General features: G+C 36.4%; 1 protein-coding gene across 1 annotated transcript in view; it reads left to right on the top strand.

Moving 5' to 3' along the window:
- LOC309630225 (uncharacterized protein) overlaps nucleotides 1–15,744 on the top strand; it is a gene marked incomplete at its 5' end in the record, with an annotated part of 60,765 nt that extends 45,021 nt beyond the window's left edge. Inside the window, one exon of the mRNA XM_082395163.1 lies at nucleotides 15,399–15,744. The remainder of the gene's footprint in view (nucleotides 1–15,398) is intronic.
- Between the last annotated feature and the right edge of the window lie 1,828 nt (nucleotides 15,745–17,572).

The following is a 17,572-nucleotide window of genomic DNA, read 5'->3' as shown; positions in this document are numbered from 1 at the left end:
TGGTTCAGTGGGTTGTGTAGGCTTCCTGGTGGAGTGGACTGGTGCCTGTGTTCTGGTGTATGAGGCTGCATCTTGTCTTTCCGGTGGGCAGGATCATGTCCAATGGTGTGTTTTAGGGTGTCTGTGACCTTATTATGATTTTAGGTAGCCTCTCTGTTAATGGGTGGGGTTGTGTTGCTGTCTTGCTAGTTGTTTGGCATGGGGTGTCCAGCACTGGAGCTTGCTGGCCGTTAGGTGGAGCTGGATCTTAATGTTGAGACGGAGATCTCTGGGAGAGCGCTTGCCAATTGATATTACATGGGGCCGGGAGGTCTCTGGTGGTCCAGTGTCGTGAACTTGGCTCTCCCACCTCAGAGGCTCAGGCCTGACACCCAGTTGGAGCACCAGGACCCTGTCAGTCACACAGCTCAGAAGAAAAGGGAGAAAAAAAAGAAAGAAAAAAATAATAATTAAAAATTAATATAATTATTAATTAAATATTATTATTAAAAATAATAATTTAAAAATTATTTAAATAAAAAAATAATAATAATAAAAGGAAGAGAGCAAACCAAGCAGTAAACAAATCCACCAATGATAACAAATGCTAAAAACTGTACTAAGGTAAACATAAAAATCAGAAACAAATCAGTTGCAGAGAGCAAACCCCAACTCTACAGTTGCTCCCAAAGTCCACCGCCTCTATTTTGGGATGATTTATTGTCTATTCAGGTATTCCATAGATGCAGGGTACATCAAGTTGATTGTGGGGATTTAATCTGCTGCTCCTGATGCTGCACAAAGAAATTTCCCTTTCTCTTCTTTGTTCGCTCAGCTCCTGGGGTTCAACTTTGGTTTTAGCCCCGCCTCTGCGTGTAGGTAGGTCTCAGGCATCTGTTCCTTTTGGGAGGTCTGAGGTCTTCTGCCACTGTTCAGTCGGTGTTCTGTAGGCTTTGTTCCACATATAGATGTATTTTTGATGTATTTGTGGGGAGGAAGGTGATCTCCACGTCTTTCTCATCTGCCATCTTTAAGCACCTTTTGGCAATTTTTAATGATGAAGAGTGCAGTAATAATTAAACAGAATAGAAGAAATGAAGCCACTGATTTGTTCCATTATTAAACATAATTTGAAGGTAAAGCCAACACACCTGGGAAGGCAGAGGTCGAGAAACCTGCAGCCAAATAGAGCCTGGTCACCCAGAACCTGCCTTATCTCTGGCCTTGGTGTTAAGACAACATGTTTCCTTACCGCTGAAATCAGTTTTTCCATTATTTGCAGTTAAAGCATCATAACTGACTCTACATCAGTGCATTTACTTCCGCTAAAGCATAGCCTTTCCTATAAGCAGAAATGCATTTATCTCCCACTCCAGACACTCCTTCCCATATTGGAAGATCTAGGAAGCCCAATTAGTCATCAGATGATTCTCTATCTCTCTCTTTTTCTCCTCCCTAAGGGTTGAATCCTTTAAAGGGGAATCGGATAGTTATAGAAATATTTTCCAGAGGATTTTAACTAAGTCTTTAGAAATCCTGTTGAAATATTGCTCCTCAGAAACAGAGTGCCACTCTCTCATCACTGGGAAATTCAGTGCACTCCAGAGCAAGACTTATTTTCCTCTTGAACAATGGTAAAGACCCTCTGTTCTTGTCCTTTTCTTTGATGCTGTTTGTATAAACCATTTGTCTAAAACAATTATAACGTGAGCCTTACATGTAGGCAGGGAAATTTTGCAGTAGCCATATTTAAAACAGTAAAAAGAAACAGGTGAAATTAAATTTAATGATAGATTTTATTTTTTCCAAATATCTAACATATCTTTTCAACATGCACTCAGTATAAAAGTATTAGTGAGTTATTTTACATTCTTATATTTGTACAAAGGCTTCAAAATTCTATGTGTATTTTACACTTACAGCACCTCCCAATTTGGACTGGCCACATTTCAGGTGCTCAATAGACAGTGCAGTTGTAGCTGGATACAAATCTCCTTTACTTCTATTTTGTCCTAAGATACCTTTGATTAGGTAACTGATTATCTTGTTATTGCAATCATCATTAAACTAGAGTCATTCAATCCCTTTATCTGATTTAATGCAATCTTATATACATCATAATTTCTAATATTGAAGTGCAAGCCAATCTTCTCGATAGGTATGGTGGAGGCTATTTCTCTTTATCCAAGATTTTCCTTATTATTCTTTACTGAATGTCAATGTTACCGGTATTAGATGGAAATATTATAATTCATTCTAGAAACTCCTACTTTTAAACTATGTATTGACCAAAAGTAGACATGCATGGAGTATTTGTGTATTCCTGGTAAGCAGAATAACTAATGCAGCAAACAGGTATTCAGACCAAAAGCAAAACTTTGCAGTTGGCATTCTGGTTAAAGTGTTTTTATCTGATTAATTGAATTCTAACTATATTGAGAAATAGATTAACTGAGATTACAAGAGATAGTGTAGCATGATGGAAAGGGCATGGCATCAGAGTCAAACAAACTTGACTCTATTGCTTACTAGCTGTGTAACATTTGGTGTACTTATTAATTTCTCTGTACTTCATTTGTAGAAAGAGCGTAGAATGAGAATAACATACTGTGACTGAAATTGTTAGTTTTACCCCAATGTCCATTCTTCCCTTCTTTATCAGTAAAGACCACCCCTGCCAAAAGTTAGCTAGATAGCAGGATTCCCCAAATAAAGTCTCTTGCCTCCCTTGCAACTAGGTGTGTTTATGTGATTAATTTCTTACCAAAGGGGTAAAAGTAGAGATAGTATCTGAAACTTCCAGGAAGTATTCTTAAAAAAGGGAGGATGCCTTTTTTCTTCCCATTTTTCCTTTCTTTGGGCTGGAATTCAGGTATGATGGGTGGAGTTGGAGCAGTCATCTTGAACAATGAGATGTAAGCTATGTATTGAGGATAGCAGAGAAAATGCCCTAGATCATTTGCCCAGGGTTTGGTTTTTTTTGTTTTTTTTGGCTGCACCGCACCGCGGGGCATGTGGGATCTTGGGATCTTAGTATCTTATTAGTTCCCCGTCCTGGGATCAAACCGGCGTCCCCTGCCTTGGAGGCACAGAGTCTTAACCACTAGACCACCAGGGAAGGCCCTGCCCAGGCTTTTAGAGAAGAAAGAAAGGTATTTCTATTTTGTTTGAGCTATTGTTTTTATTTATTTTCTGAAACTTGTTGCTGAACCTAGTACATGCCTAATCCATAAGTAGAGTTGTTTTGAGGATTAAATGGAATGGCGTATGTCAAGTACTTTGTACAGTGCCTGCAAAGGGATATGCCAGTACTCAATATATGACTGCTATTATTATTAGGATAAAATACAAGGGAAGATGATTTTTAATCTGTAAATCTAAAAATCACTGTATAAATGTTGATCATAATTATCATCATCATCATTAAATTGTTACAGAGAATTAGATAACTGCCAGCAAATTCTACTTGGGTCAATCTATTTAGGCCAGTTAAAAAATAGATACAGACGTCTTTTGTTAGGTTTAGTTAGCTTTAGTCAATTGTGAATATTTATAGGCTTGTCATTATAGTGACGCTTTAAAACTTAGATGAAATACTCATTTGGGTAGTATGAAGAAAATGCTTAGAATCTGACAGGACTATGGCATCTTTTATACATTCACTTTTACCTTAACAAAGTTCTTTATTACAAAAATCAAAGTAGTGTTTGTAGTTAAATTACAAAGACTTGAGTAAGTTAAGAGAGTCCATCCCCTTCCTACTCTTTTCCATGCCATTCTTTATAATTAACTATATTAACAATTTAATTAATAATTCCTTGTGAGTAAATCTATTTTTTTGTGCAAGCATATAGATACACAATTTCCTTTACAAAAAAGATGGGATTATTTTTGCAGGAAGTTCAAAATTGCAAAAAAGAAACATGCAACAGCTTGTTGGTTTCATTTTCTTCTATTTTCCAATTTAACATATCTCTTGAACATCTTTCCATGGCAATACATATCCATCTATCTCATTTTTAAACACCTTCTAGGAAGTCATTTAAACATTTTTACTAATTAATTATTGTAAAATTATTTGTAAAACAAAGGAGATTGTCCTTAAAATAATAGTAGAAGCAACTTCTTGGCATTGTGAGGATTTCATTAGATAATTCAGGAAAGTGCTTAGCAATAAGTCTGGCACACAGTGAGTGATCAATAAATATAAATATTAGCTGTTAAGAATTGATAATAATATAATTAAAGTTGACCATCTTTTGGACCTCAGTCTCAATAAATTGCTATTGTCAGAAAAGTGGTTTTAGATATATATGTTTTATATATATATATTACTCACTATATATACTATTACTATAAAACATTACTCACTATATATAATATTCTTCATCTTATACTTTCATTTTAAAGATCCCATCTGGGCTCCGTTGTATGGAGGAAGTGGGATTCATGTCCTGGAAGTGTTGTCAGACGCTCCAGGATCGGCCCAGCCGTGTACCCAGTTCAGCGCCAAAACTGAACAAAAAACACAGTCCATCCATCTGCCAGCTGGTGAGGCAGCGAAGAAGGCATTTAGCTTCTAGGGCACTTGGGAACTTAAATGAATGCTTGTAGGAAGGAGAGACACCTGCTGGGTGGGGCTCACTGGGCCTTTGAGACCAGTGGGGATTTAAATGAGCCAAATTACTCCTGAATAGCTACCAGGCAACCAGTGACACAGCCTGACCTGGGGAGATAAATCACAGGGGTATCTGGGCTTTCAAGAAGGGGATTGCCTGCTGATGGAGGACTCTGGGGCAGAGGAAGGGCCGTGAGAGGAGCTATCAATCAGAAGAGGAAAATGATAAATTTACTTCAATAGATGGTAGGCTTCTCCTTGTAAATCTGATAATTTTGCCAGTCCCAAAATGTCTTAAGTGTAATTACACCACAGCCTGAAAAAAGACTAGGTAAGGGAAAAAATGAAATAGAAATATTTTAAAATATACAAATATATAATCCTACTTTCAAAAATGTTAGGTGCCCAGGTAAATAAAAATAAAATAAATCCAAGAGCACCTTACTTCCTATACTGGAGCGTTCAGGAATTTACATGGATCTGAGGTGGGTTGTGACAGCAAACAAATCACCACCTAATCCTCTTCCACCACATTTCTGATATCTTGTGAAGCTGGAGCTTTGAATGGTCCTAACTGGATCAGAAATAACACCAGACTCAGTACCATCGTATACTTTTTCCTCTCTGTCCAAGGGCATCTGAGGCGCTGAATCCAACCTTCATGGCTCTTGAAAAGCACTTGTGCCTTGAAGAAACGACACCTTTCTATAAAGCATCCACCAGAAGGGGGAGCCTTTTAATAATTCACACAAAGATTTTGCTAGTGGAGGTCTTACCTGGATTGGCTGGCTGACCTGGGCTTGGATCTCAGCTAAAGTGTCCTCCAGCACCATCGTTTCTGTTTATGTAATGCCATTCTCAATCATAGAATCATGGAATTTAGAAACAGTTAAATATCTTAGAAATGATAAATTCCAACTCATTTTCTAAATGCGAGAAATGAGCCATAAAGAAGTAAAGAGTTCTAAGTTTAGATAGCTAATAATAATTTTTATTCAACAACATTATAATCTTTTATGAGTTTGTTCATAAACTCATTTTTACTGATGCATTGCTAAAACTTAAGTACTTAATTTTTAAAAAATTTTATTGGAGTATAGTTGATTTACAATGTTGTGTTTGTTTCATATGTACAGCAAAGTGATTCAGTTATACATATATTCATTCTTTCTCAGCTTCTTTGCTCATATAGGATATCACAGAATATTAAGTAGATTTCCCTGTACTATACAGAAGGTCCTTGTTGGTTATCTATCTTATATATTGTAGTGTGTGTATGTTAATCCCAAGCTCCTGATTTATCCCTCCCCACCCCACATTTCCTCTTTGGTAACCATGAGTTTGTTTTTGATATCTGTGAGTCTGTTTCTGTTTTGTAAATAAGTTCATTTGTATCATTTTTTTAAAATTAGATTTCACATAGGAGTGATATCATATGATATTTGTCTTTCTCTTTCTGCCTTACTTAGTATGATAATCTCTAGGCCCATCCATGTTGCTGCAAATGGCATTATTTTGTTCTTTTTTAGGGCTGAGTAATATTCCATTGTATACATGTACCATATCTTCTTTATCATTCCTCTGTCGATGAATATTTAGGTTGCTTCCATGTCCTGGCTATTGTAAATAGTGCTGCAATGAACATTGGGTTGCATGTATCTTTTCGAATTATGGTTTTCTCCTGATATAATCCCAGGAATGGGATTGCTGAATCGTATGGTAGTTCTATTTTTAGTTTTTTCTTATGTACTTAATTGATTGAGGTTTAAGCTATAATTTCAAGCAGACAGGTGAAAATACAGGCAATTCTGCTTGCTGTTTAGGTCACAAAAAATGTTTGGTCCTTAGTATAGAGTTTTACATTCTGCTATTTTACTACTATTCTAGGTTTTTAACTAAAATGTGGTCACTTCCTCTAAGAAGTTTTTCCTTTCCCCTCCAGAATAGTTTGGGTATTCCTCCTACATGCCTGCCCATCACCTTGGGCTTTCTGGCTGACAACATATGTGACACTATATTATAGTTATCATTTATAATTTTGGTTCCCTATAATCTGTAAGCTCTGTGAAGATGACTTATTGGGTATTTCTTTACATCATTGTATCCCCAGTATTTAAAATAGTGTTTGGAACTATAAAGAGGGCTAAATAAACATCTGCAGAATGAAAGAAGAAAGGAAGCAGAAACAGACAGAGGAACTCATGTAGAAACTGGGATGAAAAAATGGAATTTATAAAAAGTATGTTTAGGAATAAGAGTTAGAGGTAAAAATAAATGTAAAGAAAAAAATAGTTCCCTAATTTGCTGGCTTGTTGAAATAAGCCAAGGGCAAGCCCACATGGCAAGGAGTTGCAGGTGGCCTCTAGGAATAGGGGTGGTTGCTAGGAGTTGAGGGCAACCCCCAGCCGACACTCAACAAGGAGCCAGGGCCCTCAGTCCTACAACTGCAAGGAAATGGATTCTGCCAACAACCTGAATGAACTTAGCAGATTCTTTCCTAGTTTAGCCTCCAGCTGAGAATACAGCCCAGCTGACACCTTGCTTGCAGCCTTGTGAGACCCTAAGCAAAGGACCCAACTAAGCCACGCCCAGACTCCAGACTCACAGAAGCTGTGAAATAATAAATGTGTGCTGTTTTATTGACACTAAGTTTATGATGATTCATGACACAGCAAGAAATAACTAATATAAGATGTTTGTTAAGTTATAAAGAAGCTATAAAAATAATTAATCCCCCACTGGGAGGGAGGGAGGGAGGAGGGAGGGAAGGAATATAGCCTTAGTTAAAGCTTCTGGATTTTATTTTTTGACTTAATTTGGTGATTTTAAAATCTGTGTAGAAAACATCCAAAGAAATTATCTTGTAAGATTTTTTTAAAATAGCAAACATCAAATATTTATCTGACCTGAGAGGGAATGTAAGAAATCTGACAACTCATTGCCACTAAGGTTTAAGCAAATTTATATGTGTGAATTCTATGAACACATAGGACTGGAAAAGAGCTTAAGAAGACAGGTGATCTAGTCAGAAAGAGAAAAACAAATACTGTATGCTAACACATATATATGGAATCTAAAAAAAAAAATTGGTTCTGAAGAACCTAGGAACAGGAATAAAGATGCAGAAGTAGAGAATGGACTTGAGGACAGAGGGAGGGGGAAGGGTAAGCTGGGACGAAGTGAGAGAGTGGCATTGACATATATACACTACCAAATGTAAAATAGATAGCTAGCTAGTGGGAAGCAGCCGCATAGCACAGGGAGATCAGCTCTGAGCTTTGTGACCACCTGGAGGGGAGGGATAAGGAGGGTGGGAGGGAAACGCAAGAGGGAGGGGATATGGAGATGTATGTATACGTATAGCTGATTCACTTTGTTATACAGCAGAAACTAACACACCATTGTAAAGCAATTATACTCCAATAAAGATGTTTAAAAAAAAAGACAGGTGATCTATATTTATCTTTAGGTAAGGCTTTTCCTAAACTCTCCCAATATACAATGATGATGATGATGACATGAATACTATGTCAATAAAATTCTCAACAAATGAGAATTTATAATGAAATATATATGAGAAATTTTCTCAATAAATAAAAAAATGAATGAAATAAATAATATTCTCAATAATAAACTCAATAAGTGAGCTTCCATTTATTGAGCTCCTCATATATGTCAGACAGAATAGGAAGAAACTGACTTTTATGGAGCACCTACAATAGTCCATGTAGAGTACCACAAACTTTATATAAATAATCTTAAATTAAGAACAATAAGCCTTTCATAATAGGCCACAAGTATTATTTCTCCTATTTTACACACACACACACACGCACAGACACACACACACCCCCATACACTTGCAACCAGAGACATACAGAGAGAGAGTAACGTTCTCCAAGTCAGCGAGCAATTAAGTTGTGAAATTGTGATTCAGACCCGTATTTAACAGTTCGCACTATCTGGAAATTCTCCCAAACAATCTGATTTCCAACTTTCATGCAATATTTTAAGCCCAAGGATATACAGGCAACTATCCGGATTCACTCCTATCATTTTGTATTAGAAAAAACACTGAATATGCTATGGTGTAAAACAAATTTAAATATTGGGAAAAGATGTGAAAAGGCAATTCACAGATGAGAACTCCAAATGGTTAATAAGTATGCAGTAGAATGGTCATCCTCACTAGTAATCAGAGAAGCACAAATCAAAATGAGATATCCCTTTACACTCATCAGATTGGTAAAAATTAGAACCTTCAAAAATACCAAGTGCTAGGTAGATGTGGGAAACTTTGTACAAGGTTAGTAATTGCTTAGAATTGATGAGATCAGTTTGCAATATTTGGAGAAATTTAGCACTTGTATACCCAAGACCCAGCACTAGATTCTACTACAGAGTCTGTAGGAGCTGGGAGCTAGGTGTCAATCTAGATCTATTGTTAGGGGAATGGGTAAGTAAAATGTGTTGGATACACACTGTGGAATAATACGCAGTGATTAGAAGCAATGAATTGGTACATATAGCACCATCTTAAAAAACATAGCATTGAGTGAATAAAAAGTGTGGCAGAGAATGAGGTCTGTTGTTACAGTACCACTTATGTAGATTAAAACATGCATACACATAACAAGTTTATGTATTTTTCAAAGATATTTACATATTTAATAACATATATCAAACTCATTAAAATGGCCATCTGTAGGGAGGGGAAAAATGGATGAGGGGAGGTAGGGGGTGGGTAATCAGGAATGAACTGAAAAAACATGTAAAGGAAAACAAGCAAGGGGCCTCGACCAGACTGATGATTGTTCATTATGAGCTAAAGGGTATGTTTAACTCACCTCTCAGCCCTTGAGGTCCCCCAAAAGACAACTAAAATTGCTGTGGAATGAAGCTCTATTATTATTGGCTAAAGACCTTATGCCAACCTGAGATATTTCAATTAAAAAATAAGGGTACCCAACTTTTTATTGGGAGAGGAGCCACATCAGGATAATGCACTCTCAAAAGCTGAGAGGATTGGAGGGAAATTGTTTCTAAAAATAAAATGGGTAATTTCTTAGATTTGTACTTAGAGAAAACACAATGACTAATGTTTTGGCAAGGTATTAGAACTTGTGCATTAGTCTTGTCTTAATGGAAGGGAATCTGTTTGACAAAAATTTTCCATTTGAGCAGAGCAATCTTGTGGTAGATCATTACTCTGTATAAACAGCCAAAAGAGCCCTTCAGCCTGGATTTTATGGTGCATCTCACTCATATTCTCCAACCAAAGGCTATGGGACTGCGTGCTCAGGTCTGTGTGGATACCCAGCTCAAAAAGGCAGGGCAAACCGATGGAATTGTTTTGTTTTGTTTTATACTGGTCAGTCTGATTCCCCAAGGAATAAATTACTAGGAATTGTTGATATATTCCTTTCCAAACAATCATACACATTTGACATTATTTAGACATCAGGCTCAGAATATAATTTCAGTCTAGTGTTTTAGAAACACTAGACTGAAATTATAAATGAATTTCTACATGAATTGGAAATGATAAATGAACGAATAAACAAATGAAAGCAAACCAAACAAAAAAAACAGAAAAAATAGGATACGTGTCCTTGCCTTAAATATAATTATCACACTTGGCTACAATTTGAGGAAGTATGCCCCACAATAAATGTTATCATTTGGCTCAAAATATTTTTTACCTATTTTGATAAGTAGCAGATAGATGGAGGAAAAAGAAAAAATGAAGTGAATAAGAGATTACTTCATTTAACTATTCCTTTAGGAAATGATGATAGCCCTAAGCTTCTACATGTTTATAAACCCAATGCGCCTTTTATTGGTATCTTCTCTCTCTGCCTTCTGTTACTTCTTTCTGCTATGATTTTTTTTTAGCTGTTCCACCCTTCCTTGGCCATCCCCATGCCTGCTGCAGACACCCTCTCCTATGGGAAAAAAAATCCATGGGTTTCATGACAACCATGGAGAGAAGATATTTTCTCCTTACTTCCAGGTATGGGGGTGTGTCTGTGTGTTTGTGTGTGCATACCCACATACCCAAGGGAAACTCTAAAAGCTTAGTGGTATCCTTTCTGTTCAAAATTATTTAAATCAAACTGTCATGATTTTTATTAGGATTTTTCTATCTACTAATATCTATATCTATATCTATATCTATATCTATAGATATATATCTCCTATTTGGAGTTCATAGTTCATTTCATTCTACAAGGTGATCAACCAAAAGCACTGGATAGAATTTTAGTAGTACCTATTTTATTGGGCAGTTCCTGTATTTTACTAGTGAGTTCAAAATAAATATTTTCTTTTCTCTCTTCTGCTACTGCCAAAATTTTCAGAGACTAACAAAATCTGAATTTTATTTGCTGCTAGTTACAACAACAGCCAAATTTAGCATTGGAAATTACAAACATTACTTAATCTGAAGAGATAGCAGTAGAACTTCCCGGGCATTTTTCTCATTAGAATGCTATGCTCCAGGGCTTCCCTGGTGGCGCAGTGGTTGAGAATCTGCCTGCCAATGCAGGGGACACGGGTTCGAGCCCTGGTTTGGGAAGATCTCACATGCCGCAGAGCAACTAAGCCCGTGAGCCACGACTACTGAGCCTGCGCGTCTGGAGCCTGTGCTCCGCAACAAGAGAGGCCGCGATAGTGAGAGGCCCGCGCACCGCGATGAAGAGTGGCCACCGCTCGCCGCAACTGGAGAAAGCCCTCGCACAGAAACGAAGACCCAACACAGCCATAAATAAATAAATAAATAAATTAATTAATTAAAAAAAAAAAAAGAATGCTACTCTCCAGATATAGAGTAAGTGTCATGAATGAGACTATGTCCACAGACTTAGTAGCAGAATTGTATCAAAATTACAGTGACCGACTTTTCTTTGGAGGTCCCCTGGAGTTGAACTATTACCATGGCTGACAGTACCTCGAAGTCAACCTGCAAACAGAAGCTTTTCCTACACCAAATACAGTGCCCTCTTCCTGGTAGATATTCTGTAAATTGTAGAGCACAATATCCCTTCCCTTAATTTCCACCCGAAAGCCTTAACTATTAAACATTTTTATCTCATTTTTAATAATGAAAGAAAAATAATAGTAATTACTATTTGGCCCCATTGAGTCACTGTGAAAGAAGATAGAACTGACTACCCAGGCTGCTTACAGAGGCTCAGTGGTGAAAACATTTCTGCATTGGTCTGAATGCTCCCAACTTAGTCTCCCTTAAGCATCAGCCACCATCCCTCTTTGCAGAAGTGCAACTGTTAGAGTTGAGGAAGGGTTGAGTGGTCTGGGCTCTGCACCACATCATGCACTGCCCGTTCAAATGACCATCTGAACAGCACGAGGACCACTGAATGCCTCTGCGAGTGGTTCTCACTGTGTAAGCACAGTCAGAGGGGAAACAGGAGAGTGACACTTACAAAGTCTAAAAAACATAAACTGCAATATGCTGGGCTGCTACAATCACTCTCTTCTAATCCAGTAATGTCCTAAACCAGTATTAATGGAAGATCCTTTTTCAAGGGTTCACAGGTTATTTTTCTGAAAGGAATGAAAAATGCTGCAAGATTATCTTCTAATTCCTACCTTCATTTCTTTAATGTTATTAAATAATAATGTACAGTCAACTCTGATGTCATACTAAGACAATATTTTTGTGTAAATCTAACATATTCATTACACTCACAAGCCACAAATATTGTATCACAAATTTACATGTAATACATAGTTCCCCCCCCACCCCTAAAAGAACCCCATTCCTTTAAAAGTGACAAAGCATTTAGGCATATTTCTGAGCTACATTCAGATAAGATTACCAACAAGTGATAGATGATAATTTTCAAGGAAGAAAATTATCAAACATAATCGAATCAGTTTACTATTTGTGACAGAAATTAAAGTAATCCTTACTTGATGCATTTCGTAGTACCATAAAAACTTTTCAATAATGGTACATGCAAAAATAAATGTATATCTAATTTTTTTCTTCTGGTATACATATACATAGAAATTAGAAGGACTATAATGGCAATTAAAAATGTAATGTAACTTTAAAAACTTCATTTAAGGATGTCCAGTAGAAAGCCACTATTAAAGCATAATATGACAGTAATGAAACTATCTCCAGTCCATTAAATTCAAAACATCATCCTTACATTTTCCACATTAAAGGTCAACAACTCATCTATGTTACCATAATTTATTTTGTAATTTATTTCAATTTAATACTTTCAAGATTAACTTGTCTGAAACCTCCCTTTAATATTTTAGGTCTCAAACTTATTCCCAGGTTTCTGAAAATATTGATATTTTCTCCCCTTTGATGTATAGAAGGAGTTGCTTAAAAAAAAATACGTGTGAAATGTGAGTGGGCATTTAGTTGTACACTATCTTAGTTTAAATTAGAAGGGTACGGAGGGAAAAATACAAAAAGATAACTATCATGCAGACTCTTAAGTTCATGGTGTATTTTCCTTTTTCCTTTCTAACGAACAAGAGGAAAATAAATCTTTGGAATTCCAAGGATGATTCTGAAGTGTAACCTCCATCAGATCATCTAGATACACAACTGTCTGACAACAATATAATAAAGGCAGTAAATAATGTTGTTCCAAAGACCAGCAGAAAAGCTGGAGTTTTCGTCAGTGGTGGTGATGGAAGCTCATGATTTGGACACTATAGTTGAAACCTCAAAGACTTATGCACTGAGCAACAGTGAAGATACTGTATAATCAACTAGCAGTACAGCAAAACACCACCACCAAAAAAAAAGTGCTTTCAGCTCATAAAAGAAATGATTATCATGAGGAAAGAGAAGTGACTGCTGGATTTAAAAGGCAATCAGGGAGAATTTTTTAAACTAAATATAAAGAATCACCACCCTACCCCAGAAGATGTTAAAACCACAAAGAAAACTGTCTAAGGGAAATAAAATAAGCTCACAGATGAAAAATCATTTACAGGATACATTTTAGGATGTACACTTTGCTAAATGATCCAAAAAATTAGAAAAACTGATTCACTGTAGAGGTGCATTATCTGAAGAGGACACAGTGTCCAGAAATTCTGTTGCTGCTTTCATCACAATCAATCTGAGGTTTGCATTAGTAAGGATGCGAAGTTATTTAAAGGAGAAGGCAAAAAAAAAGCTAGAGAACTAGTATCAAGTCAAGAAGCAAAAGGCAGTGTCAACAATGTTCATTTCCCAATGTGATGGGGGATTATTAAAATATAATAAAGTACCATTTTATCCTTCAGCTAATATATAAAAATTAAAAACCTCAGTATGCTTGAAAAAAGGTTGTTTCTACAATTGATGTGCTTTCTCAATACCATTCAATAGCTGTTGTTGAAATTTGGCTCGTGAAAAAGCTGCAGTTATATTTTTCATATGCCTCTATGCATGTCAGTTAATTATGCAATGTTTTGCCACTGTTTTGTTTCATGTGCACTTGTGTCAACAGTTTGTAACACTGGTTCTTTACTTTTATGCTTCAGTACACCTTATGTAAATATTATTTTCCCATCAGTGACAGTGGCTCATTAAGTAATCATGAAATCTTTTGTAGGAGACAATGTTAAGTGTTAGAACCTCTCTCCAGTGGGAAGTTTTTTAAAAAAAAATTTTATTTTATATTTCAGTATAGTTGATTAACAATGTTGTGTTAGTTTCAGCTATACAGCAAAGTGATTCAGTTATACATATACATATATTCATTCTTTTTCAGATTCTTTTCTCATATAGGTTATCACAGAATATTGAGTAGAGTTCCCTGTGCTATACAGAAGGTCCTTGTTGGTTACCTATCTTATATATAGTAGTGTGTGTATGTTAATCCCAAACTCCTGATTTATCCCTCCACCCCACGTTTCCCGTTTGGTAACCATAAGTTTGTTTTCAATATCTGTAGGTCTGTTTCTCTTTTGTAAATAAGTTCATTTGTATCACTTTTTAAAATTAAATTCCACAGATGAATGATATTTGACTTTCTCTGTCTGACTTACTTCACTTAGTATGATAATTTCTAGGTCCATTCATGTTGCTGCAAATGGCATTGGTTTGTTCTTTTTAATGGCTGAGTAATATTCCATTGTATATTATATATGTACCACATCTTCTTTATCCATTCTTATGTTGATGGACATTTAGGTGCTTCCATGTCTTGGCTATTGTAAACAGCGCTGCAATGAACATTGGGGTGCATGTATCCTTGTGAACCATGGTTTTCTCTAGATATATGCCCAGGAATGGTATTGCTCGATCATATGGTAGCTCTATTTTTAGTTTTTTAAGGAACCTCCATACTGTTCTATAGTGGCTGTATCAATTTACATTCCCACCAACAGTGCAAGAGGGTTCCCTTTTCTCCACACCCTCTCCAGCATTTACTGTTTGTAGACTTTTTGATGACGTCCATTCTGACTGGTGTGAGATGATATCTCATTGTAGTTTTGATTTGCATTTCTCCAATAATTAGCAATGTTGAGCATCTTTTCATGTGCCTCTTGGCCATCTGTATGTCTTCTTTGGAGAAATGTCTATTTAGGTCTTCTGCCCATTTTTTGATTGAGTTATTTGTTTTTCTGATATTGAGCTGCATGAGCTGTTTGTAGATTTTGGAGAGTAACCCCTTGTCAGTCGCATCATTTGCAAATATTTTCTCCCATTTTGTGGGCTGTCTTTTTGTTTTGTTTATGGTTTCCTTTGCTGTGCAAAAGCTTTTGAGTTTAATTAGGTTCCATTTGTTTATTTTTGTTTTTATTTCCATTACTCTAGGAGATGGATCCAAAAAGATATTGCTGTGATTTATGTCAAAGAGTGTTCTGGGCTTCCCTGGTGGCACAGTGGTTGAGAATCTGCCTGCCAATGCAGGGGACACGGGTTCGAGCCCTGGTCTGGGAGGATCCCACATGCCGTGGAGCAACTAGGCCCGTGAGCCACAACTACTGAGCCTGCGCGACTGGAGCCTGTGCTCCGCAACAAGAGAGGCCGCGACAGTGAGAGGCCTGCGCACTGCAATGAAGAGTGGCCCCCGCTTGCCACAACCAGAGAAAGCCCTCGTACAGAAACAAAGACCCAACACAGCCAAAAATAAATAAATAAATAAATAAATAAAAGAAAAGTCCCTGGGCTCTAGAATCAAACATTTCTCTGTAAATTACATCAAATAAGGAAAACAATTTCACTTCATTTAAAAAAAAATAAAAAAAAGAGTGTTCTGCCTATGTTTTCCTCTAAGAGTTTTACAGTGTCCAGTCTTACACTTAGATATTTAATCCATTTGAGTTTATTTTTGTATATGGTGTTAGAGAGTGTTCTAATTTCATTCTTTTACATATAGCTGTACAGTTTTTCCAGCACCATTTACTGAAGAGACTGTCTTTTCTCCACTGTATAGTCTTGTCTCCTTTGTCATAGATTAATTGACCATAGGGGCATGGTTGTATTTCTGGGATTTCTATCCTGTTCCATTGATCTATATCTCTGTTTGTGTGCCAGTACCATACTGTTTTGATGACTGTAGCTTTGTTGTATTGTCTGAAGTCAGGGAGCCTGATTCCTCCAGCTCCATTTTTCTTTCTGAAGATTGCTTTGGCTATTCGGGGTCTTTTGTGTCCATACAAATTTTTAAATACATTGTTCTAGTTCTGTGAAAAATGCCATTGGTAATTCAATAGGGATTGCATTGAATCTGTAGATTGCCTTGGGTAGTATAGTCATTATGACAATATTGATTATACCAATGCAAGAACATGTTATATCTTTCCATCTGTTTGGTTCATCTTCAATTTCTTTCATCAGCATCTTATAATTTTAAGAGTTACAGGATTTTTGCCTCCTTAGGTAGGTTTATTCCTAGGTATTTTACTCTTTTTGATGTGATGGTAAATGGGATTGTTTCTTTAATTTCTTTTTCTGATCTTTCATTGTTAGTGTATAGAAATGCAAGAGATTTCTGTGCATTAATTTTGTTTCCTGCAACTTTACCAACTTCATTGATGAGCTCTAGTAGTTTTCTGGTAGCATCTTAAGGATTTTCTATGTATACATCATGTCATCTGCAAAGAGTGACAGGTTTACTTCTTTTCCAATTTGGATCCCTTTTATTTCTTTTTCTTCTCTAATTGCTGTGGCTAGGATTCCAAAACTATGTTGAATAAAAGTGGTGAGAGTGGACATTCTTGTCTTGTTCCTGATCTTAGAGGAAATGCTTTCAGCTTTTCACCATTGAGTATGATGTTAGCTGTAGGTTTGTCATATATGGCCTATATTATGTTGAGGTAGGTTCCCTCTACTCCCACTTTCTGGAGAGTTTTTATCATAAATGGGTGTTGAATTTTGTTAAAAGCTTTTTCTGCATTTATTGAGATGATCATGTGGTTTTTATTCTTCAATTTTTTGTGCACAATGCTGATTGATTTGCAGATATTAAAGAATCCTTGCATCCCTGGGATAAATCCCACTTGATTATGGTGTATGATCCTTTTAATGTATTGTTGGATATAGCTTTGCAGTGTTTTGTTGAGTATTTTTGCACTGATGTTCATCAGTGATACTGGTCTGTAATTTTCTTTTTTTGGTGGTATCTTTGTCTGGTTTTGGTGTCACAGTGATGGTGGCTTTTAGAATGAGTTTAGGAATGTTCCTTCCTCTGCAATTTTGGGGAATAGTTTCAGAAGGATAGGTGTTAAGTCTTCTCTAAATGTTTGATAGAATTTGCCTGTGAAGCCATCTGGTCCTGGACTTTTGTTTGTTGGGAGTTTTAAAATCACAGTTTCTATTTCAATACTTGTGATTGGTCTGTTCATGTTTTCTATTTCTTCCTATTTCAGTATTGGGAGATTGTATCTTTCTAAGAATTTGTTCATTTCTTCTAGGTTGTCCATTTTATTGGCATATAGTTGCTTGTAGTAGTTCCATATGATCCTTTTATTTCTGTGGTGTTTGTT

Source organism: Balaenoptera borealis (genome assembly GCF_965194805.1).
Source record: "Balaenoptera borealis genome assembly, chromosome: 6".
Classification (NCBI taxonomy): Eukaryota; Metazoa; Chordata; class Mammalia; order Artiodactyla; family Balaenopteridae; genus Balaenoptera; species Balaenoptera borealis.
The sequence above is the reverse complement of the archived record's forward strand: the minus strand, read 5'-3'. Positions and strand labels throughout refer to the sequence as shown.